Here is a 24,326-nt window from a genome sequence, read left to right on the forward strand (position 1 = left end):
GGGAGAACCCATTACACAATACCCCACAAAATCAACCTACAATGCCTAAATTCTCGTCACACTCCGTACCCACTGAGGAGAACCTACCTAATGGTACTCCTACACCACAAAATCTAACCGGAAATTTTATTGCCAAATCCGCCTTTATCCAATTAGTCGAAAGGAGCCAATTTGGGGGGATGCCTAGTGAAGACCCTCATTCTCATATGGAAACCTTTTGCGACTATTGCGATGCAATCTCTCGAACCGGTGTGACTCAAGACCAAATTAGATGGGTCTTATTTCCTTTTTCCCTAATCGGCACCGCGAAACAATGGTTGAAGGGCCTTGACAAGGCCACTCTCGGAATAGATTCTTGGAAGAAGTTGGCTCTAGCTTTCTACAAAAAATTCTACCCACCGGAAAAGACTAACATGCTAAGAGCTCAAATTACGGGTTTTAAGCAAAGGGATGAAGAATCTTTGTATGAAGCTTGGGAGCGGTTCAAGGGAATTTGTCGCTCATGTCCTCACCATGGATTTAGCGAATGGTTTTTGGTACAACAATTTTGGAATGGTTTATATGAGGATTCAAGGAACATTCTCAACATGGGATCAAATGGAATGTTCACCGAAGTTGATGACAATCAAACATGGAACAAGATTGAGGAAATGGCGGTCCATAACTCACAATATAGTAGACCTCGCAAGGCTACTAGAGGAGGAAAGCATGAAGTGGACTCCGTTACTCAATTGGGTGCTCAACTTAGTGCTCATATTGACACAATCAATTTGAAGTTTGAAAAAGCTATGGCTAGACTTAAAGAAGTATCAAAATCACCAAAGCATCATGTTAATGCCATGACGGCATCCTCATCAATCCCAAGTGGGACATGTGAGAATTGTGGAACTTTGGGACATGACCAAAGTGAATGTAGGGGAACAAATGAACAAGTGAATGCTTTCCAAGCATACAAGAGTGGTACCCCTTATTCCAACTATTACAATGAAAACACCAAATTCCATCCAAATCTCTCATACAAAAGCCAAAATGTTCAAAACCCTCAAACAACATACACTCCACCACCCATGAGAAACCAAAATCAAAGACCCTTTTACAATCAAAACCAAGGTTACCAAAATCAAAATCCATACAATCACCAAAATGACCAAGGTTTTGATGTCCAAAAAGCGGTCCTCCAAATGCAAAAGAATCAACAAGAATTTTTCACTCAAATGCAAAAAGATAGCCAAGCAAAGGAAACCACCATCAACAACATCCTAGCTCACACCAAGATGTTGGAAACAAAATTGACTCAACTAGCATCTTCAAGCTCACAAAGACAAAAGGGGCAATTACCATCTCAAAGTAATCCCCCAAGACATGAAACGGTTAGTGCCATTCACTTGAGAAGTGGTACAAGGTATGAAGCACCAAGGAAGCAAGTTGAGGATGAAGTTGTGGAAGCTAGTGATAAGGAAGAAATTGTGCAAAACTCCAAAGATGGAGAATCATCAAAAGAAGAAAGTTCAAAGAAAAATGAAGACAAGGTCAAGGAGAAGGAGCCCATTGTGATTAGACTTCCTTTTCCAAGTCGTCAAGCCAAGCCCAAATTTGATGATCAACTTGGAAAGTTCATGGAAATTGTGAAGAATTTGGAAGTCTCAATTCCTTTCACGGAATTAATAAATCACGTGCCAGCCTATGCGAAATACATGAAAGATATCCTCACAAAGAAGAAGTCAATCCGGAAACTTGAGACTATCGCCTTCACTAAGGTGAGTAGTGCAATACTTCAATGGAGTTCACCTCCAAAACTAAAGGATCCGGGAAGCTTCTCAATACCGTGTACCATCGGCGACACGACGATCAACAAAGCCTTATGTGATCTAGGGGCTAGTGTGAGTGTCATGCCGTACTCGGTGAGTAAAAGGTTGGGGATGGGAGAGCTTAAATGCACCAACATCACACTCCAAATGGCCGATAGATCTACGAAGACACCATTAGGGATATGGGAAGATGTCCCCGTACGAATTGGGAAGTTTTTCATCCCGGTGGACTTTGTCATTGTTGATATGGAGGAAGATTCCAACATTCCAATCATTCTAGGAAGACCTTTCCTACACACCGCGGGTGCGGTGATTGATGTGAAACATGGTGAGCTCACTCTAGAAGTGGGAGATGAAAGCATAACCTTTAATCTTGACAAGACTATGAGAGCTCCTCGTTTGCATGAACCATGTTTCATGATTGATCATTATAGCCAAAAGGATGAGAGGAAGAAGTCGGAACTCCAATGGAAGAAGAAAATTGAAGATGCTCAATTCAAAGAGCAAGTGAATTATGACAAGGAGAGCTTGCAAAGCTCATCAAAATCAATCAAAGAAGAAGAGAATGGCCTCATTGGCCAAGAGAAGAAATTGGGAGAGCCGTCTTCATCAAATCAAGAGATTTTCAATGATCAACTTAATGAAGTTTGTGGTCTTCGGGACGACGAATTTAAAGGGATTTTTAATCCATACATTGGTAATGCCATCGATCAAGACCGACAACAAGGGCCAAGGTCTATTGAAGACCTCTATAACAATAATGAACAAGCTTTTGATTACTTTTTCAAGGTGTTGAGCAATATCAACAACACCTTGAACATGCCCCCTTGACATCTCATCAAGAATGAGAGTTTGGTGGAGTCCTCCCTAAACCACCATTTGTAAATATTTCTAACTCCCTAAATCGCATTTCAATTCTTGTATTACATTTTTTGTCAATCTTTGGATTTTTATTTACTTTGATCAAGATAATTGTCATGTTTGAGAGAAGTGAGGGAGGGACTAATAATTTCAATTGATGTGTAGTGCTCTAGCTTAGTGTGGGGATAGCAATTGCCTAGGCTATCCATGCCTTAGTAGTGCCCCCACAATGAAGAACACAAGATTTGAAGAAGAATGGAAGGTTGATAAGGGATATGCATTGTACACGGGTGGAACTGAATCCGGGTACAAAGGGGTAGAATCCGAGCGGATTCAAGAGAATCCGCCCGTCTTCCTGCAATCCGAGCATACTGGGTTGAAGACACACGTCCCTATAAGCTGAAATTTTGAAAGATTTTTGACTGTAAGAGAATCCGGGCGTCCTGAACAGCAATCCGCCCGTCTCTGAAAATTCGTCCGTCTTGGAAAGAAGACGCCCGTCTTCTCTGCTGAGGAAAACAAGAAAAATTCCTGGACTGAAATCCGTCCGTCTTCTGAAGAATCCGCCCGTCCCGTATCAAGCAAATCCGAGCGTCTTCTCTTGAATACGCCCGTCTTTAGGCGAGTTTTATCAAACCCAGAAAGTGCAGAATCCGCCCGTATTGGGCAGAAACCGCACGGATTGCCCCTGCAGTTCGAATTTTTCGGTCTTTATAAAACCCCTCCCACCTTCATTCATTCATTCATTCATTCATTCATAACACTACTCAAAAACATCAAAACCCTCATCCTCACCATCACAAAAACAAAATTCCTCAACTACATTCACCAAAATCAAATCAAATCATCCTTTTAACAACAAATCAATCACTCCTTTTTCAATAAAAATCAAAACCAAGCACAAAATCTTCAACCTTTTGAGTCGATTTTTGAATTCATAAAGGCAAAGCCTTTCACCTTTAAATCGATTTAGGTACACTACAAATTGAAGATTTTTCATTCTTTTCTTGGTTAATTCATCAATGGCAAGGACTAAGGGAGCAACAAAGGCAACAAAGGCACCAAAGACACTTTCACAAAGGCAAAAGACTCTTCAAGCAAAGAAAGCATTGGCTATGGTGGTAGCAACACCAAACTTGGAAGTGCAACAACAACAACAACCTTCTATGGGAGCAACAACATCTTCTACTCCGGAAATCGATCAACTTTGCATTATCCGGAGGTAACTTTTATTTCCAAAACCCATAGAGATACTTTTGCCAAGTTTCCTAGGAAATCATTTCAATCCACCAAATTTATTTGTGAAGACACCTTGGGAAAGTTGGGTGTCCTTGAGCAAACTAGAGCCTTTTTCAAAGCCATGGGGTTAGAGAAATTGTTTGAATCAAAAGAATTGACATACCCCTCCCTTACCTTGGAATTTTTGAGTTCTTTGAAAGTCACCAAAGTTGAGAGTAGGGAGAATCTCGAGTTTCGTCTAGCTAATGTTAGTAGACGCATTTCCTTTAGAGAATTGGGTGAAATTTTGGGTCTTAATGATGAACCGAGTTATTTTAAGAATTATGGAAAGTATGACCCCGACCCTCTTTGGGAGGCAATTTCCGGAAGGAAATTTGAGGACTTTCATGCGAGTCGTGCTCTTTTAGTCCACCATCCGGGCATAAGAGTATGGCACAAAGTCATAGGAAACACCATTATTGCAAGGAAAGATACCAACCATTTCACCAAACTTGATTTTATTCTTCTTGAATCGGCTTTGAACATTGGAAGAGTACACACCAAGCCTTTCAACTCTTTGAGGCTTTTGGTAGATAGATGGCTCAACATTGATTGTGGGAAGAAGGGCACTACCGTTATTGTCAATGGCGGCCTAGTCACTATCCTAGCTAAGTACTTTGATCCTAACTTCAACAAGGATAACAAGTATAAAGCAAAGGAGGGTGGTCATCTTGTTGATTTGCATACTATGATACACAAGTACAAGTGGGTTGCCCATAACCCTCTTGACACCACGTATGGATGGCTCACTAGTGAAGCTAGATCGTTCACTTTGCCTTCAAATATTTGTCGTCTAAGCGTCCACCGGACCAATTTTTTACTTCCCCTTTCTAAAGAGGCCGAGTATATTATCCAACAACAAAAGGGTGAACTTGAAATGCCCTCCTCTTCCTGATGCAGGAGCATACTCGGAGGATAAATCAAATGGTAAAAGGATTCGGGTTTGTCCCAACGGGCAAGATTATGCTAAAATGTGGTTTGCATCAAGACATTCAGAAGCTCAAAACTGGCCACATAGCTGCTGGACACGGTTCCCTAGGCCAAGTAGGATACACGATTTCCTAAATCGTGTAGGATTTATTATTTAGATTAATTTACTGTTTCTGAATAAAGTTAGGAGAGCTAGATGTTTCCTAATCCTAGTTTAATTAGAATACCCTAAATCTGATTGTATTTTAATTATTATTAGTTTAATAACTTTCCTAGTTAGTTTAGGGAAGTAGTAGATAGCTTGAGGAGCAAGCTAAGGAATTAGATCTCGAGTCGGATTTCTGACATCGAGTAGAATTAGGAAAGATAGCTTATTAGTCAAGCTAAGTAGAGGTATAAATAAGGACCGTGTATGACATTATTCAACACATGAGATTCAGAATTTTAATAGAAGTTTCCATTATGAACTTTGTTTTGATTAGGCTTGCGAGTTTAGTCTTTAATCTTCCTTGCGAGGTTGTTTGTGAGTGTTTCGAGTTCGTACCTTGCGAGGCGGAGAGCGAGATTCACCATACTATCCAGGTTACATCCAAATTCACGAAATATACAGTACAACAAACACAATTCCGCTGCCAATTTACCCATTACATCTACAAACATACACGAATTTATCCTATCCTGAGAATGAACAGTCTGTCGCACTGTTTAATCACGTTTGTTCATATAATTTTACATCAAATTGGTTACCAGAGCTAAGTTCAGATTTATTCCTTAATAGATCTGTCTTGGGACGTTGCTAATCATGGTTAAAGACGGCGATGAGGGTCCGAAAACATGGGAAGATGGTCATAACGAGCTGAAGTTAGAGATGGCTCAGATGGCTTATGTGTTAAAAAAACATAGCAAGCATGTTGAAGGCTAAAGAGAAGAAAAAAGAATCGGACACTCCATCCGAATCTGAAGAAGAAGACGAGCAACCAAAGAGGAAGTCAAAAAATAAGAACGATGATGATCGGGGTTTAAAACTCGATATTCCAGACTTTGATGGCGAGATGGATCCGGAAAAATTTCTGGATTGGGTAAGACAAGCTGAGAGGGTTTTCGAGTATAAAGAATATGATGACAAGAAGCAATTTAAAGTTGCAATCTTGAAGCTTACAAAGTATGCATCTTTATGGTACGAAAATCTGAAAAAACAGAGGAAAAAGGAAGGCAAAGACAAGATCGAATCTTGGATCAAATTAAAGAAGCACTTGACGAGACGATTCCTGCCAAGGGATTATGAACAAGATAACTACTTAAAGCTCCAATCTTTAGAGCAAGAAAGCATGTCCATGACTGATTATATCAAAGAATTCGAAAAGATGTCAATCGTGTGCGATCTTGAGGAGAAAGAAGAGCTAAGAGTGGCGAGATTTGTCAAGGGCCTAACACCCGCGCTTGCTAAAAGAGTCGAGATCCAGAATTATGAAGGTTTTAATGATGTGTGCCGATTAGCATTGAAGTTCGAAAAACATGATAAGGCACAAAAACCTCATGCTTATTCGAAAGGGACGAGCTCTTATTCAATGCCAGCAACTAGCGAGTCCAAGGATATCCAAGCAGAAGACGTGAAGGACAAGGGAAAGAGCGTGATCGTGGAATCTAAAAGTGCTAGTTCAAGACGGTGTTTCAAGTGCCAAGGATATGGACACATAGCAAGTGAATGTCCATAAAAGAGAGCCCTTACAATACACGAGTTAAGCGAGATGGTACCTTGTTTTGTTCTAGCGAATAGTCAAAAGACTGTCCAATCCAAAGACAAAAGAAGCAAAAGAGGAAGGTGAGTCTGTCACATACGATGTTGAGCCAATGATGAGTGACGATGACCAACCAGAGACGGTGATTCGTAATCTGCATATTCATGCTGGTCCGTTCAAGGAGGAAAAGTTCGAGTCTTGCAATGATGCTATTGACGAGGATGAGCAACAGTTGAAAGGGGCTTGGTTGACGAACTAATTGTCGGTGAGCGTAAGGTATTTTCGAATCTGTCCAAGGTCAAAAACAATTGATAATAAACTGATATTGGGTAGGGCATTGTCACATGTTAATGATTGTTCAAGCTTTCAAGATAAAGAACTTTATCAATCACCACTTGATAAGTCGATTAACAAGAAGCTAGGTGTTGAAGATTATCGGTGCTGTTGGTTTTTGAGTTCGGTACTAGTAGATGCTCACGGTGAACTTACTAGCCAAAGCAAGTGCTATTTCAATTTTTCATTACTTGTGCAAGGAGGGAGGCGGGGTGGAAGGCACAAGCAGGAGTGGTTCGAAGATCATAAAAGCCACAAGAAGATTGCTACTACAGAGGAAGTCGAAAGAATCTTAACAAAGACTGTCATTAGAATTATGATTCGGCTTGTGCGGTACGTTTTTGATCCCGGTGGCAGCATGTATGATCGAAATTTGAGGTCAAATTTAAAATCAAAAGAAGGAGAGTATGATGCAGGAGCATACTCAGAGGATAAATCAAATGGTAAAAGGATTCGGGTTTGTCCCAACGGGCAAAATTATGCTAAAATGTGGTTTGCATCAAGACATCAAGAAGCTCAAAACCGGCCACATAGCTGCTGGACATGGTTCCCTAGGCCAAGTAGGATACACGATTTCCTAAATCGTGTAGGATTTATTATTTAGATTAATTTACTGTTTCTGAATAAAGTTAGGAGAGCTAGATGTTTCCTAATCCTAGTTTAATTAGAATACCCTAAATCTGATTGTATTTTAATTATTATTAGTTTAATAACTTTCCTAGTTAGTTTAGGGAAGGAGTAGATAGCTTGAGGAGCAAGCTAAGGAATTAGATCTCGAGTCGGATTTCTGACATCGAGTAGAATTAGGAAAGATAGCTTATTAGTCAAGCTAAGTAGATGTATAAATAAGGACCGTGTATGACATTGTTCAACACGTGAGATTCAGAATTTTAATAGAAGTTTCCATTGTGAACTTTGTTTTGATTAGGCTTGCGAGTTTAGTCTTTAATCTTCCTTGCGAGGTTGTTTGTGAGTGTTTCGAGTTCGTACCTTGCGAGGCGGAGAGCGAGATTCACCATACTATCCAGGTTACATCCAAATTCACGAAATATACAGTACAACAAACACAATTCCGCTGCCAATTTACCCATTACATCTACAAACATACACGAATTTATCCTATCCTGAGAACGAACAGTCTGTCGCACTGTTTAATCACGTTTGTTCATATAATTTTACATCACTTCCATTGTCATACCGCCTTACCCCTTTGAGTATCAAGAGTTCAAGCCGGAAGGAGTTGAAGCTAGAAATGATTATTTGACTCTTCTCATGCAAGCAATGCACAAGCAAGCCTTTGGGGATCGGAAAAATGCTTACTTGGCTCAATATCCACCCCTCCTACATTTAGCTAGGCAAGGACTACTTGATCCATCATGTCCTTTGCCTAGTTGGGCGGATAGAGAAGTCCTATTTCCGGGTGCATCTAGGGTCGTTTCGGGTGACAATGAGGTTGTTGGTAATGAAGAAGTTGATGATAACATTGATGAGGAAGCAAGTGAAGAAGGAGAAAAGGATGGTGAGCAAGATGATGAGCAAGGTGAAGAGGCAAATGAAGAGGGAAGTGGCATTGAGACCATTTCTAATGAGGAAAGTGATAATGGTGATGATATGATGGAAGATTAGCAAGCCTTGGAGGCTCCTACCCTCTCATGGTTTGTCTATTTCTCTCTTTGTTTTAATTATTTTTCTTGATCATTGTTGGAGTAGTCCTAGCACCATAGAGGACTCACACCTCGGTACCATTGAGGTGTTCTCATTTTATTGTTCCCATTTTCAAAATCAAAAATGACAAATTAATTTCATGCATTGCATAGTGTGTGCATGAACTACACCCATCCTTGGACATTAGCAATAGTGTCTAACTCGGTTTGGGGAAGTTAATGCATACACAACGGGAGGTAATCTAAATTATCCTCTCCGCCATAACAAAAACCATGCATCATGTAGTGTAGCTTAGTATAGATTGCATTTAGTATAGAAATCATGCATCATCTTTGCATAATTTCCATCATTTTGGCCATTGAGGACAATGCCCATATTAGTGTGGGGATGGGAATTCTAACATTTAACTCTTATTCAAAAAATCAAAAAAAAATTGAAAAGTTCGAAAATCATAAAAATTTGAAAATTGAAAACCCAAAAACATGTTTATTTCCTTTTGTAGTCTTGTGTATATATTGTTTTGTATATATTGTGTTTGTTCTATCCTTGTTCACATTGACTGACTACGCCACATCCAAGACATGAGGATAATGAAGACCGCATGGTATGATCTTTCCAATCTCCTTTTTCCTCTTTATGTTAATGACTATGTGGCTTTATTTTGATTGATGCGGTATAACAATGTGAACTTAGGACTTGCATGTAGTTTATATGTCATATTAGTTGATAGAATCACTTGCATTAGGATGTTTATATTAGTTGCATCATGGCATGTAGTTGCATGTTAGAAATGTTTTGAAAAATGCCTAATTAGGAACTTTGACAAGAGCAACTAAGCCATTACAAATACTTGTTCAACTTAAGACTTTGCCTACTAGAATGGTTGTAAAACACCCTAGATAGTGTCATACTAGTATCTTTTGACCCATGACCCAAGGCCTAGTCAAGGGTTTGCATGTGAGTCACCTATCCAACCCCGTGATGCGATGTAGACTTGGTTAACTTGTCTAGGTGACCTTGATTGACCTTGTGGTAAGGCAACCCAAAAATATTTTCTATCAATAAGCTTGAAGTGCTCATTTCAAGGAATTTTGTCATGTGGAAGTAATTTAATGCCAAGGAAACCTCAAATGTTATGAATTGTTGAAAGTTGAGAAATTTAAATTGTTTTGATGGAGGCGTACCACTTGATGTGCTTTGGAGCGGGATCCATTGAATTGGGCCCCCACACGGTTGTGAATTCGGCCGCCCAGAGACAGAGTGACTATCACCCCGAAAAGCTATTGTCTAGAGGTTAACCGGTTGCCTAATAAGCGATTGGCGAAAGCAAAGGACACTAGCCCGGAAGGGACAAACCCCATCTAAAGTCTTTGAAATGTGAAAGTTGAAATGAGGTCAATTTTGAATACTAGTCATATCCACCCGTTGTGTATAAAGATTTGAGCATTTCATTCCCAAAAAGCCTTTTTGTCAAGCCACTTTGTCGATCTTGGGACGATCCATGACCTTTACTTTTGTAGAGAATTCGAGACTTGTCATGTCATATGCTACTAGCATCATAGGGATCATCATTCCACCATCATCCGATCGCTCTTGACGAAAGCATTTGGAAATTGAGGACGAAAGTAGCCTAGTTTAACACCATTTGGAGGTGATTTAGTGCCATCCTCTTAGCCTTAGTAATTTGTTGAACTAGTATTTGTGAAGGATTACATGCTCTTAAATTTGTTCCTCTTTAGTGCCTCCGCCACTTGATAAGGAAGTGGCTATTCTTTTGTAGATGCATCGATTATGTGATTTTGTGTGCTTAATGTTTGGATGTGTCGCCATTTTGGCAAGACCCACCTTGCCTTGCAAGAAGGCATCCTACCTCATGGTTGTCTTGTTGTGAGTTGAAGGGGCGGAGTGAGAACCGCTAATTGTCTCATATCGGCTATGTTATTAGGTTAGTTTAAATAATGGTCCTAGTCTTAGTCACCTCTTTACTCGGGACGAGCAAAGATTCGGTTTGGGGATATTTGATGTGACCATATTTAGCGCATATTCAGCCCCCGAATTAGCCTTGTTCCCATGCTTTTTAGTGCATATTTGGGTCATTTCTTATCTTTAGTTCTTTGTTTTGCATATTCTTTGAGATTTTGATCCCTTGGTAGGAAAGGAGTAAGAATCTTGCATTTTCATGGCAAAACGAGACTAAATTGATCGAATTCAATGACCAAGCATCAAAGAGAGACAAGATTAGAAGGCCTTTGTATATATGATAGTAGATGAGCAATGTTGAGAAAGGATCCTGGAGTCCCCAAGGAAATCCCCAAGGAATTTATGAAGAAAAGGGAAGAAAAGAAGAAGATGTCTTGCTGAGGCACAATCCGTGCGGATTGTCTACAATCCGGCCGTCCTCCACCTGCACAATCCGTGCGGTTTCCCACCAAGACGCTCGGATTCCATCACCACAATCCGCCCGGATTCTCTTGAATCCGCTCGGGTTCCATCGCCAGAATCCGCCCGTCCCGACCCTAATCCGCTCGGATTCCTCTACAGCGTGATTTCCTCTTCTCCAAGCTACAAAGAAAGAAGCCCTTCCTTCGGAAAATACCGGCTCCTCCCTGCTCAATCTAAAAAGTGTAATTACTAGTTTAGCCTTTAGTTAACCCTAATGCATCCCCCTAATTTCCACTATAAATACCCCATTAGTCTAATTAGAAGAGCATGTTCTTCTTATCAATATTTAGAGTAGTTAATACCAATCAAATATCTCTTTAATTTTGTAATCAACAATTAATCAAGTTATAATACAAGTTTTATTTCTTTAATCTCTCTTTTGTTCATCCTTTATTTTGGGTAATTGAAGATTATTTGGGTTATTATTGGGAGATTGACAACCTCTCAATCAAGCATTCAAGTACTTCTTTTATCTTTGCTTTATTATTGGAATCATTAGTAGGTATAATTCTCTTAATCCCTTTTTAATTATTGTTAATTACTTTCATTTATTCATCATGTTTCATTTTGTTGGTATGATTGACAACCATGCTAGCATGATCAACATGATAATGAGTGAGTAGTCTCTTAGCTAGGGTTAATGGGTGATTAGGGGAAACCAACATGGGGAATAATTCATGCTTAAATTAATATGCTTTCATGCTTTTTTTGCTTGCTTGTTTTGATCTCAACTCATGCACATGTTATATTTGATGAAATGCTAAGCCTATGAATCCTTGCATTTACCACCATCTCCTATCTTTTCAATGAGACTTGTAAGACATAACCCAACTCGAGTCTCATTAGACCATGCATGTTGTTGAGTAGGGAAGATTAAGTCGACTTGTAGGTGTTGTACAATCTAATCGATTCGGCTCCGGGACCCAAACTTTCCTAGGATTGTAAGACATAACCCAACTCAATCCATCGCAACAATAATTGCTTGCTTATAATTTGAGAACATGTTTGTATGATCAATTCCCATGATTCCCCTATGATCCCATGACACCCTAGTGCTTTTTAATCAATTGTTTACACCCCTTTTAATTCATCTTGCTTGTTTATTTTCATTGCTATTTTAGTTAGTGACCTTCTACATCAACCAAAATTGTGACACCCCTAAGACACCACTAGTTGCAATAGAAATCTCATTTCAATACCCGTCCCTTGGGATCCGACCTTTACTTGCATCTTTACTAATTGTAGAGTTGTTTGTGAAGCTATAAATTGTGTTTTGATTCGGACGTGACCCAACGACCACACCTTTAATTGTGAACACGAAACGGACCGATCACTTGTGTATGACGAATGCTATCAGAAGTCTAATAGCTTCAATACGAGCAACAGGTGCGAAAGTCTCGTCATAATCTATTCCTTCTTGTTGATTATAACCTTGGACCACCAATCTTGCTTTGTTTCTGACAATGACTCCGGCATCATCTAATTTGTTCCTGAAGACCCACCTAGTTCCAATGACTGAACGATCTTTTGGTCTAGGAACTAAATGCCAAACCTTGTTTCTTTCGAACTGTTGAAGCTCTTCTTGCATAGCTATAATCCAGTCTGATTCAGCGAGAGCTTCATTGATATTCTTTGGTTCGATCATGGATAGAAAAGAGTAGAAGGAACAGAAGTTGTTTAAGGAACGTCTTGTTTGAACACCCTTCTTAATATTTCCAAGAATATTATCCATGGGGTGTGAATTCTTGTATTTCCATTTAGTTGAAGTACTTGGTTCTTCATCGTTATTTGAGCTTGACCCGACTTCATTTGGTTCGGAATTAGAGGAAGTTCCCCCTGAATCCAATCCGGGTGTTGTGTTTGAGCCGATTATAACCTCAGACTCTATACCTTGATTTGGATTCAATGTTACATTAACATCATCTATAACATTGGTTTAGGAGTTCTTGTCTTGAGTCAATGTTATAGTATCATCAACTATAACTTTGCCTTTCTCCTTTTTATCTTTTGAGGAACGAGTAAGTTCATCACTTATTCCCTCAATTTCGTTATCCTCTAATTCCATTTCCGGGGGGTCGTCTCTTGAAAGACGAAAGTCGGGTTCATCCAAGTTTTCTTCCTCATCATGTAAAGGCTTATCGAACACGTTATGTTCATCAAAAATAACGTGGACACTTTCTTCAATACAAAGAGTTCTTTTATTGAAGACTTTGTAAGCCTTGCTATGATCTGAGTATCCTATGAAAATCGCTTCATCACTTCTAGGGTCGAATTTGCTTAAACGGTTTTTACCGTTATTATGCACAAAACACTTGCTCCCAAAGCAACGAAGATGGGAGATATTAGGTTTTCGACCTCTAAGGAGTTCGTAGGGGGTTTTCTTAAGGATAGGTCGGATCATGGCACGATTATGGATGTAGCAAGAAGTACTAATGGCTTCAGCCCAAAAGTTACGAGGTAAACCACTACACATAAGCATTGTACGTGCCATATCTTCTAAGGTGCTATTCATACGTTCAACGACACCGTTTTGTTGAGGAGTTCTTGGTGCAGAAAAGTTATACCCTACACCATTAACTCTACAATATTCTATAAAAGGTTGGTTGTCAAATTCAGTGCCATGATCCGTACGGATAGATACAAGATTAGTCTTATATTTGTTTTGAACACGTTTCATAAGACAATCAAATTCATCAAAAGTCTCGTCTTTTGAATGAAGGAAGATAGGCCATACATACCTCGAGTAGTCGTCTACAAGAACAAAGACGTACCTGGATCCTCCTCTACTCCTTACCTTCATAGGTCCACATAAATCCATGTGTACCAGTTCCAAGGCTTGATTTGTGCTTACTACTCTTTTAGGTTTGAACGATGATCTTACTTGTTTGCACCTTGCACACGTGTCACACATCTTTTCTTGGTCGAACTTGATCTTAGGTAACCCCTTAACCAAGTCCCACTTCTTGAGCTTGTTCAAGGTTAGTGAGCTAATGTGACCAAACCGTTTATGCCATAAACAAGGATCATCAAGTGTAACTTTCATACACGAAAAGGAGTTAGTAGGCACAACATTTAAATCTACCATATAAACATTCCTTTTTCGGTGGCCTTTAAGAATAACGTTGCTATTTCCTTCAATAATAATGCGACAACTATCAGTATGAAAAACTACTTTGTTACCTTTGTCGCATAGTTTTGATATGCTTAGCAAATTGTGTTTTAGACCATCCACGAGGTAAACGCCACTGATTGCGTGAGACTTGGAGATTCCGATTTTGCCGACGCCAATAACGTTTTCCTTTTTATTGTCCCCGAACGTTACTTTTCCTCCATTGAAGGGCTTGAGTGAAAGAAACAGATTCTTATCTCCGGTCATGTGTCTTGAACATCCACTGTCAAGATACCATTGATTGTTTTCTTTCACTTCTTCCTGCAAAAAGGATTAGATACAGTTTTTAGGTACCCAAGCTAAGTTGGGTCCCTTATGATTAGTTAATCTAAATACTAAGTCCTTTCAAACCCAAACACGTCTAATATCCGTTTTTCTAATTTTAGGTTTGTTTGGCTTGGGAGGAGTTCTAGGGTTAGGGTTTTCTCTAGGTCTAGGAATTTCTCTAGGTCTCTCTTGACTATTTGCCTTGTGAATAGGTTTATTGGGTTGAGATTTACAAGGGCTTTGTGAAGTGCTAGGTTTCTTAGAGTAGTCAAAGGCCATGTCATAGAACCAACGAAATTTATTGTTCCTTTCTTCGTTAGGTTCGTTAGTGGGGATTTCCTTATCCTCGACAACTGTGTCAACAGTTTTGGCATGTTCGGCATTTTTTCGTAAATCATGAGCCTTTTTTACACAATTTATTTGGATATGACCCGTATGACCACAGTAATTGGAAATCAAGTATTCAGGAAGATCAGCATACTTCCTTTTTCTAAAATCAAAATCCGAAGGTGTTGATTTGCATTTGGAGTGATCTCTACGGCTGTAGCACTCATGTCCTAACCCCATCTTCATATTATTGTCAGATTGTTCGGTTAGGAAGTTTAGGACTTTTGTGCTACCTTCCCACTTGTCATGGACCTTTCTAGCGTGTAGAAGAAGGTCTTTTAGGGTTTTAATTTCCTCTTGACATTTCGTGTGATCTACATCATTGTCCTTTTTAAAGTTATCACGAAAGTCTTGGAATCGTTTATTAAGAATGAACACAACATCGGTGTGGTGTGTGGTGTTTCTTAACATTAATCATATCGGTCTTAGATTCTTTCAATTGCTTTGAAAGAGAATATATCTCTTTTTTTTTATCTAAGATCACTTCTTCATTAGATGTGACCTTAGTTTCCAAAAGTTCTTTGACTTTTCTAAGTTCTAAAGTTATAGATTCATTAGCTATAACTTTGGCTTGAAGGTGCTTGATGTTAAGTTTTAGGTCGGAAGTTATAGCTTCATTAGCTATAACTTTGGACTCTAATTCCTTCTTTTCAGCCATAGTAGAATCTAATGTTGTAGCTTTCTCAGCTATAAATTTAGATTTCAACTTCTTAGCTTTAGTCTTGAGAGTATGATTCTCTTCCGCGATTTCCAGAATCTGTTCCTTTAGATCTTTCAATTCCAAATGCTGTTCGTGACACTTATCAAGAGATTGTTCAAAGAATTCAATTAAAGCACTTTTAGACAATTTCCTAACACGTTTTTTAAGCTCAAGGTAACTTACCTCTTCATCGTCGTCTGATTCTGATTCTCCAAGAAAGCAATAGTTTGAATGAGAATTTGTGCTTTCATTGTCACTGTCGGAAATTAGGTCAAGACTAACACTGTTGAGACAAAGGTTTGCTACTTCGTCGTCTTCAGATTCCTCGTCATCTTCTGAGTCAAGGTCTCCCCAACACGAAGCCATCATAACTTGCTTGAATTCTCTCTTTGTCTTCTCACGTTTCGTCTTGTCCTTTATCTTTTCCCATGTTGGACAATCCTTGATCATATGACCAGATTCTCCACACTTGAAGCAACCTCTATTTACGAAAGACGACTTTGAGTCATTAACCTTTTTGTTGAATGATTTGTTGTTATTGTTGTTATAGGATGATTTTGTTTGTTTATTTCGAAATATCTTATTTTTAAAGCGTCGTGCAAACAAGACAGTTTCATCCTCTAATTCAGAGTCAACTTCTTCGCTCTTTAAGGCCATACTCTTATTGCGACTTGGTTCAGCGTCATCTTTGTTAAGAGTAATTTCATGGGCCATGAGAGCACCAATGAGTTCTTGATAGGATAGGGTTTCAAGATCTCGTGATTCCTCCTTTGCAGTGACCTTAGCACGCCACTTCTTAGTCAGGCTCCTAAGAACCTTTCTAGCAATGTCCTCAGTACAGAATTTCCTACCTAGGTTTTCCAGTTCATTTATGATGCTTGAAAACCTTGCGGACATACTATCTAGAGACTCATTAGGCTCCATGATGAATAGCTCATATTTTTGCATAAGAAAATCAATTCGGTGCTTCCTAACAATGGAAGTACCTTCATAAGCTAATTCGAGCCCATCCCATATCTCCTTAGCCGTGGAGCATGAAGAGAACCGATCAAACTCAGTAGAAGTCATTCCGTTTTGCAGAAGACTTATTGCTTTGGAGTTCTTTTCGGCCTTCTTGTAGTCGGCCTCGACATAGTCCTCTTCTTTCTTTTTATAGGTAGTGCCTTCCTCGGATGCAACAAAAATTTTGTGCGGTCCGTTTTGAATAATCCTCCAGCACTCCCAATCGTTTCCTTTCACATAGTGAGTCATCATGTTTTTCCACAATCCGTAATTCTTCCCATCAAAGACGGGACACTTGAGATATTTGGAATCCATTTATCACGTGATAGGCAGCGGAATATAAAACAATAAGATAAATGAAAAACAAGATAGATCCGCCTCTTTGCGGTTAGGCAATCAAGAGCACGAGTCTCTGATACCAATTGAAGAGTCTATTGATCCAAAATACTCAAGAGGGGGGGGGGGGTGAATTGAGGATTTAAAACTTTTTAAAGCTTTTTTAATTATGCTAATGTAATTGATAATTTAAAGTTTATTGGTTAAACTTTAACTAATCAACTAACGATGGTAAGCGAAATAAACGAAAGAACGAAACAAGGAGAGACACACGGATTTTTGAAGTGGTTCAGTTTCACAAGTCGAAACCTACGTCCACTATTCTCGATTAATAAATTTAGTACCTTTCTACGGATTACAAATTTACTAACCCTACTCGTACAACTAACTCTAGCTGTAACTCAATGAGTACCATTAAATACTCGAGTGACTAACTTACGCTAATAAGAAAGCACTAATGATTCTAACAAAGGTTCACGTTAATGAATAAGTAAGAAATCAATTACGCACTATTATCTTATAACGATAAATGAAGAACGAGTATGCGAGTTTTATGACACACGACCTTTCAAAATTGCAAATCGGTTTTTCTACTTAAAACACACGGTTTGCTTTTTAAAGATGAAAACAATTTTTATGCTTAAGGTCTCTATTTGCGATGTTGTAAATAACAAAGTATTTATAGGAGGAGAAAGAGTAAGCTACACGGTTTTGTCAAACCCTAATAGCCGAAATATTAAGATATAAAGACATATTATATCTTCTTATTATCTCTTTCCTAAAAGCCATAAAAGATAATAAAGAATATTCTAAAAGATAGAATATAATCTTTCCAAATATTATCTTTACTATAAATTCTAAGAGTATGATAAGATTTCCTAAAACAAGAATATCTTTAATCATAAATAAATATATTAAATAAGATATATAAGATATGTAAAGATATTATTATAGAATAAAATCTTTACCTAATATTTCCTAGGCAACACGAGATATCACGACCCATAAGCTCGTGAATCGTGCAAACCCTAGTCTTAACATATAATTAGAATTTAGGTTTTAAGAGAGGCTATATAGAAACCCTAATTAGTAGTAAAGTCCAACTCATAAGTGGATCCATCACAACTACCAATTAACGTTTACTATAAAACCGGACTCCTCACTAAACCGGGCTTTATTATATAAATACTTTTACTAAAACATTTAAAACAAACTTTAAACAATTATAAAACAATTTTCAAAACAATTATAAGTCGTGTATAAAAACTCAGCATTTCAATGTTATAGTTGAAGAGTTATAACATTGAACTCTTTTACTAGTAATGTTATAGCTGCAAAGCTATAACTTTACTAATCAAGAAACTCATTCTTGATTACCGTTATGAGATAATCACCTATACTATTCTAATCTACAAGGAGATCTTCGAGTATAAGCTACGTCATCAGCCAAGCTTGATTAATCTTTAGACGAACTTCGTCTTCACAAAATACTTGAATGAATCTTGAATTGTTTGATCTTGAACGAAGGCTTGAACTTCTCATGCAATTGTCACAATCCTCTTTGTTGCTCGTAATAGGTTAGTTCTAAGATACTCAACAAACGATTACACGCAACAAGTATATAGAATGTAAAACACCTTGATATCATCAAAACATAAACATATAAGCTATATGGTCCAACATCGTCTATGTATACTTCCATGATATCACCTATTTGGTCTTTAAACATCATGTTGACCAGGCGTTGGTACGTTGCCCTTGCATTCTTTAGGCCGAAAGGCATAGCAATGTAGCAGTATATGCCTCGGTCTGTAATGAATGCAGTACTCTCCTGGTCAGCAGGGTGCATCTTTATTTGATTTAATCCACTGGAAGCATCCATGAACATCAGCATCTCATGGCCTGCTGTGGCGCCTACCATGGCATCAATATGTGGCAAAGGAAATGGATCTTTGGGACAAGCTTTGTTCAGGTCAGTGTAGTCTACACATACTCTCCACTTTCCATTCTTTTTCTGTACAACAACCACGTTGGCCAGCCACTCAGGGTACATTACTTCCCTGATCATTCCCATATCCAAGAGTTTTTCCACTTCCTCGTTAATTATGGTATTTCTTTCAGCTGCAAATTTTCGTCTTTTCTGTTGTACAGGCTTAAAATATGGGTCAACATTGAGTTTATGCGTAATTATATCAGCGCTGATTCCAGTCATATCAAAATGTGACCAAGCAAACCAAGATGATTTTTTTTTAAGAAACTTTACCAGTTCGGGCCTGACACTATCTGGGGCGTCAGATCCTACTAAAATATACCTGTCAGGGTACTCAGGGTCCAGAATTACCTGATCTGTTTCCATTCTGGGAGGTTCTACATAAGTGCTCCTGACAGGGTACTGTAATTGCTAAGCAAGGGACTTACCTGCCTTGGAAGGTTTCAAGGCTGTTGTGTAGCATTCCTAGGCTGTCTTGTGATCCCCTTTCACTGTGGCTATGCCCCAGTCTGTTGGTATCTTGATACACTGGTGATAGGTTGATGGCACGGCCTTGACATTATGAATCCAGGGTCTACCCAAGATTGCGTTGTAAGACGACAGGCAATCAAGGACTCTAATTTTCTCGTAAGATGAGACTCCTTCAACGTAGGTTGGGAGATGGATTTCCCCTAGAGTGCTTCTGGTTTCTCCACTGAATCCTACTAAAACGCTGGACTTTTTGGTAATTTGGTCCTCATTGATTTTCATGGCTTTCAGCACGTCAAGCATGATCAAGTTTACTGAGCTGCCTCCATCTACCAGAATCCTTCTCACTGTATCGGTTCCAATCTGCATTGAAATTACCAGGACATCATGATGAACATCAGGGATACCTACCAGGTCACAATCATTGAAAGTGATTGTTGGGATTTGATCTGGTTTGCAGGGTGAGACAGTCCTTGGCGTCCTGGCTATATTTTTTGTTGCTGAACTGGTCAGGCCGCAGATTTCTGATCCACCAGATATGACTTTTACTTCGTATATTTGAGGTGGTGGAGGAAAGCTGCAATCCTGCTTGTGCTCGTGATTCTCTTTGCCCTGGTCCACATTCCTGCCTTTCGTCTTGATCAGATCTTTTAAGTATCCGGATTTCAGCAGGTAAGCCACTTCTTTCCTCAGGGGTGAAACAGTCATCCGTCGTTTGTCCAATGTTCATGTGGAATTCACACCATTTTAAATTGTCCCTTCTAGGGTTGGGATTTTCCGTCTTCCTGGGCCATCTGACTACTGGTCCCATGTTATCAAGTCTCTGGATTAATCCTGCAATATCAACACTTAAGTTATGCTCAGAAATAGGTGGAAAAATTTTAGCCTTACCTTGATACTCATGTGCCAGGTTAACTTCTGAATGGTCTGGCCTGGAATATGGTGTAGGTCTGTAGTTGTTTCCTTTGTTGCTCTTCCTGTTGCTTTTTTTCATAATCCTTTGGTCCACTGGGTGATCCAAGTTTGTAGTTCTTGTCCTCTTCTAGCCTGATAAAAGCAAGAGTCTTGGCCTGGACATCTTCGAAGGTATGGTAGGGATACTTAGTGAGCTCATTGTATAAGTCACTGTGTGGTAGCAACCCCTGTCTGAATGCCTCCACTGCTGTTCCAACGTCACACGTGGGAATAGATAATTTCTCTTTGTTGAATCTCGCAAGGAATGTCCTCAGAGTTTCATCAGGCTTCTGTGTAATCCGATAAAGGTCACTGGATCGTTTCTCCAAATCCCTGCTACTCGCAAACTACTGGTTGAAGTTGTTGATCAGGTTGGCGAAGGAATGGATGCTCCTAGTTGGCAGGTTGATGTACCATTGTAGAGCAGGGCCGGTCAGGGTCGTTCCAAATCCCTTACACATGCAAACTTGTTTGAATTCGCTGGGAATAGATGCAGCCAACATTTTTTGCTTGTAGAGGGCTACATGATTTTGTGGATCTGTGGTTCCATCATAGATTTTCATAGATGGGACCACAAACTTCTTGGGTAAATCTATTTTTGCTATTTCGTCTATGAAAGGCGAATTAGCATAGCTGTCAGGGGTAGCTTCTTCTATGCTGGCAGGTACTCCGGGTATCTTGTCGAATTTTTCATTGAGTTTCTTGATCTCTTGGATTACTGCCATCATGATGGCTGCCGCGGATTCATCAGGTTTTTCATTGTCATTCTTTGGCTCATCATCACCATCAACGTTGATAAATTTAGAATCACTTAGGCTCCCAAAACTGGAGAAATCGATGTTTTTGATGATTGATGCAAATGGGGTTCCTTGCTGGTATCTAGAGCCTGCTCCTTGGGTTATTTCTAATTTTTCCTTCAGAGCTGACTCAGATTCTCTTAATTGTAGGATTTCTGCCTCAGTTTGGGCCACTTTTTCTTTCAAGCTTTCCAACTCAACGATTTGTTGAAGGGCTGCGTTCAATTGTTCTTCAATGGTAGGCTGGCCCATTTTTGTAGGATTTTTGAATTTTTTTAAGATGAGAAAAAAGGATTTAAAGAGCTAGATGCCCCACGGTGGGCACCAATTGTTTTGTGTGGATTTTGCGCAAGGCAAGATCAGGTTTGGGTTGATTTAGGTAGGGTTAACTAGCTCTATATGGTTTATTAGTCAGGTTATCAAAGCAGAATATAAAGATATAAAGATGATAAAAATAACAATAACAAGACAAAGACTTTTGTACGTGGAAAACCCTTAAATGGGAAAAAACCACGGGCACCAAGCCAGGAGATGATTTCACTATTATATTATATGTTTAACACAATGGGACGTAAATATGTAAGATTTGTTTATGAATATTGTCTGCTATTTCTCATCTTGCATCTCTCTTCAAATGATTTCCAAATGCTCTTTATATAGGCACTAGCTGAATGGCTACTTGATCCTGGCATTAATGCGGAATATTCTCCTTAATTACCCGCAATAATTCTTAATATTACGTCCTTAATTGCTGCATTAATTGCGAGATCTTCCTATTCAATGTCGCGCGTATATTCCTCTTGTAATATAAGCTCCTGGTCTGATATCGTCCTGATATTTTGACCGTTGTCCTCTCCATGGCCTGGCGCCTGTCTTCATGTGTCCTGATAGCCTGACACCCTTTCGGCCTGATAGTCAGGTTAAGGTGATCCATTGATTCAGGGATATCTGCGGATTTCTAGGCCTAACACCCGCTAACTCTTCATGCCTACTCCGATTCCGATTGGGGTGGTAATCCAAATGACCTCACGTCTATAGATGCATATGTCGTCTACCTTGGTCGCAATATTTCCTGGAGCTCGAAAAAGTAAAGAACCGTAGCCCCTTCATCGATAGAAGCTGAGTATCGCTCGGTTGCTAATGCGACTGCTGAAGTAATCTGGCTCACCAATCTCCTCACTGAACTTCGAATTCCAGTTGCAGCTCCTCCCGTTGTTTACTGTTACAATATTAGCACAACGAGTCTAAGCGCCAATCCCGTCTTTCATTCCCGCGTGAAGCACCTCGCTCTCGACTATCACTTTGTTCGCGAGAAAGTTCAAGCTGGCTCCTTACGTGTTGTTCCTATTGCAAATGACGATCAGCTTGCGGATGCTCTCACCAAACCTCTACACCGTCCTCGGTTCCAAATGCTCATGTCCAAGACTGGTCTTTCCCAAAGGCCGTCCATATTGCGGGGGGATGTAGAAGAGTCAAATGAGAATAATTAGGGAACTAATTATTCTCCTATATTTTAGTTAACAGATTATTATGTGTATATTTCTCCCCTTAATTGTAGATATTCTCTAACCCTTTCACACCTTAGTTTGCACTATATATGCTTGTAATTCCTAAGCTGTAATCATCACATTTGATCAATACAATCATATTCTCTACAATATACACTTATGCTAGATTATTGTGCGAACATTTAATATACTAAAAATTAACAATAAAAAAACAAAATGTTAAGTTACATGATAACTACCAACATCATGTGATCAGTCTTAAATAAACATTATTGAGTGACTGTTTCATATGAGGATTAGTGATAATAGGGAATTCATCGGTATAATCTTGTGTGAAATGTCAACAATCAAGAACATATTGGGATACCACACGAGAGGAAATGGAGAGACAGAAGGATAAGAAAGAGGGAGCGGTATGGGGAAAAAGGAGGAGTAAGAAGGGGTAAGAGAAAAAAAGACGAGTAGTACGAGGAGAAAAGGGAGTAGTAGTAGTAGTAATAGGAAGAGAAGTAATTATGATGAGAAATTTAATAAACTATTAGAAAACTCCACTTAAAAAATAAAATTTATTAAACATATTGAATTTTGTTTCATTAGTGTATAAGTTAATATTGATAATCGTAATCAGGATGTCATTTTATTCGAATAAGTATAGGGAGACTAGACATAAGAGGAGGAAGAGAGATATGAAAATAAGGGGGGGGGGGATAATAAAGGGGACAAGGAGGATGAGAAGAGGGAGGAGGATAAAGATTAGGTGGCGGCAACGTTAAAGAGAAAAAAGAGGGGAAAAGAAGAGAACGAGGGGAAGGGGGCGAGGAATGGAGGGAAGAGAAGGAGGAACGGTTAAGCGGAGCATGAAAGATAGTAGGAGGAGAAGAGGATGGAGAAGAATACAAATGGGGGGAAGGGGAAAGGGATGAAGGTCGACAAAGAGAACAAGGGGAAAGAATATGAGGTAAGGAGAGGAAAATGGAAGAATGTGAACTATAAGAGGAAAGAAAAAGAGAAAGGGAGGGGGAGGAGAAAAGGGAATATATGAAGGAGTAGTACGAGGAAAAATGGGAGGAGTAATAATATGAGAGTAAATGGAAGAGGATGTAAATGGAACTATGGAAGGTATAAGGGAGGGGGGATAGGGAAAGCGTTGGAGGTCAAGAAAACGAGTAATGGAAAAGAAAAAGAGGTTGACAGAGGGAAATGGAAGGATGCAAATGATAAGAGGAAGGGGAATGGGAATGGTGGGCAGGAGAAATGGGAAGATACGGAGGAGTAGTACGACGAAAAATGGGAGAAATTTTTATGTTACGTCGAAAACTACAACATAATACTAATGTCTTATGTATTCCATGTAATTGTGTTCTTTAATAGTTGACCATCTATACAACATGCGTAGTTATATTCGAATATTCACGCTCTCAGCAAAGTTAAATATGATTTTTTTACGAATGGTTCTAATTTGTTTGCAATCGATTCAACCATCAAAGCAATATAACAACGAGAGTTTCGTTGGTAATCGGCACTCAACATGTACAGACAATTTACCTAAATAAAAATAGATTAACATGCACACATAAAACGTCAAAGATCCAACTATCTTGGGGGATTGCGCGCTTTCGCACGCGATGCAACCAACTAGTTTTATAAATGACAATGCCCAATTGTGTGAGTCATTAACTTTTTTTTTTTTTT

The 24,326-nt window shown here is 39.1% G+C and overlaps 1 non-coding gene across 1 annotated transcript; it reads right to left on the reverse strand.

The window, feature by feature from the left end:
* Nucleotides 1-413: 413 nt before the first annotated feature.
* LOC141589476 (small nucleolar RNA R71) lies at nucleotides 414-520 on the reverse strand. Its single transcript, XR_012520413.1, has one exon. It is a non-coding gene; the product is annotated as a small nucleolar RNA R71 (small nucleolar RNA).
* Nucleotides 521-24,326: the final 23,806 nt, after the last annotated feature.

This window comes from Silene latifolia, chromosome 6 (assembly GCF_048544455.1).
Source record: "Silene latifolia isolate original U9 population chromosome 6, ASM4854445v1, whole genome shotgun sequence".
In the NCBI taxonomy this organism is placed as follows: Eukaryota; Viridiplantae; Streptophyta; class Magnoliopsida; order Caryophyllales; family Caryophyllaceae; genus Silene; species Silene latifolia.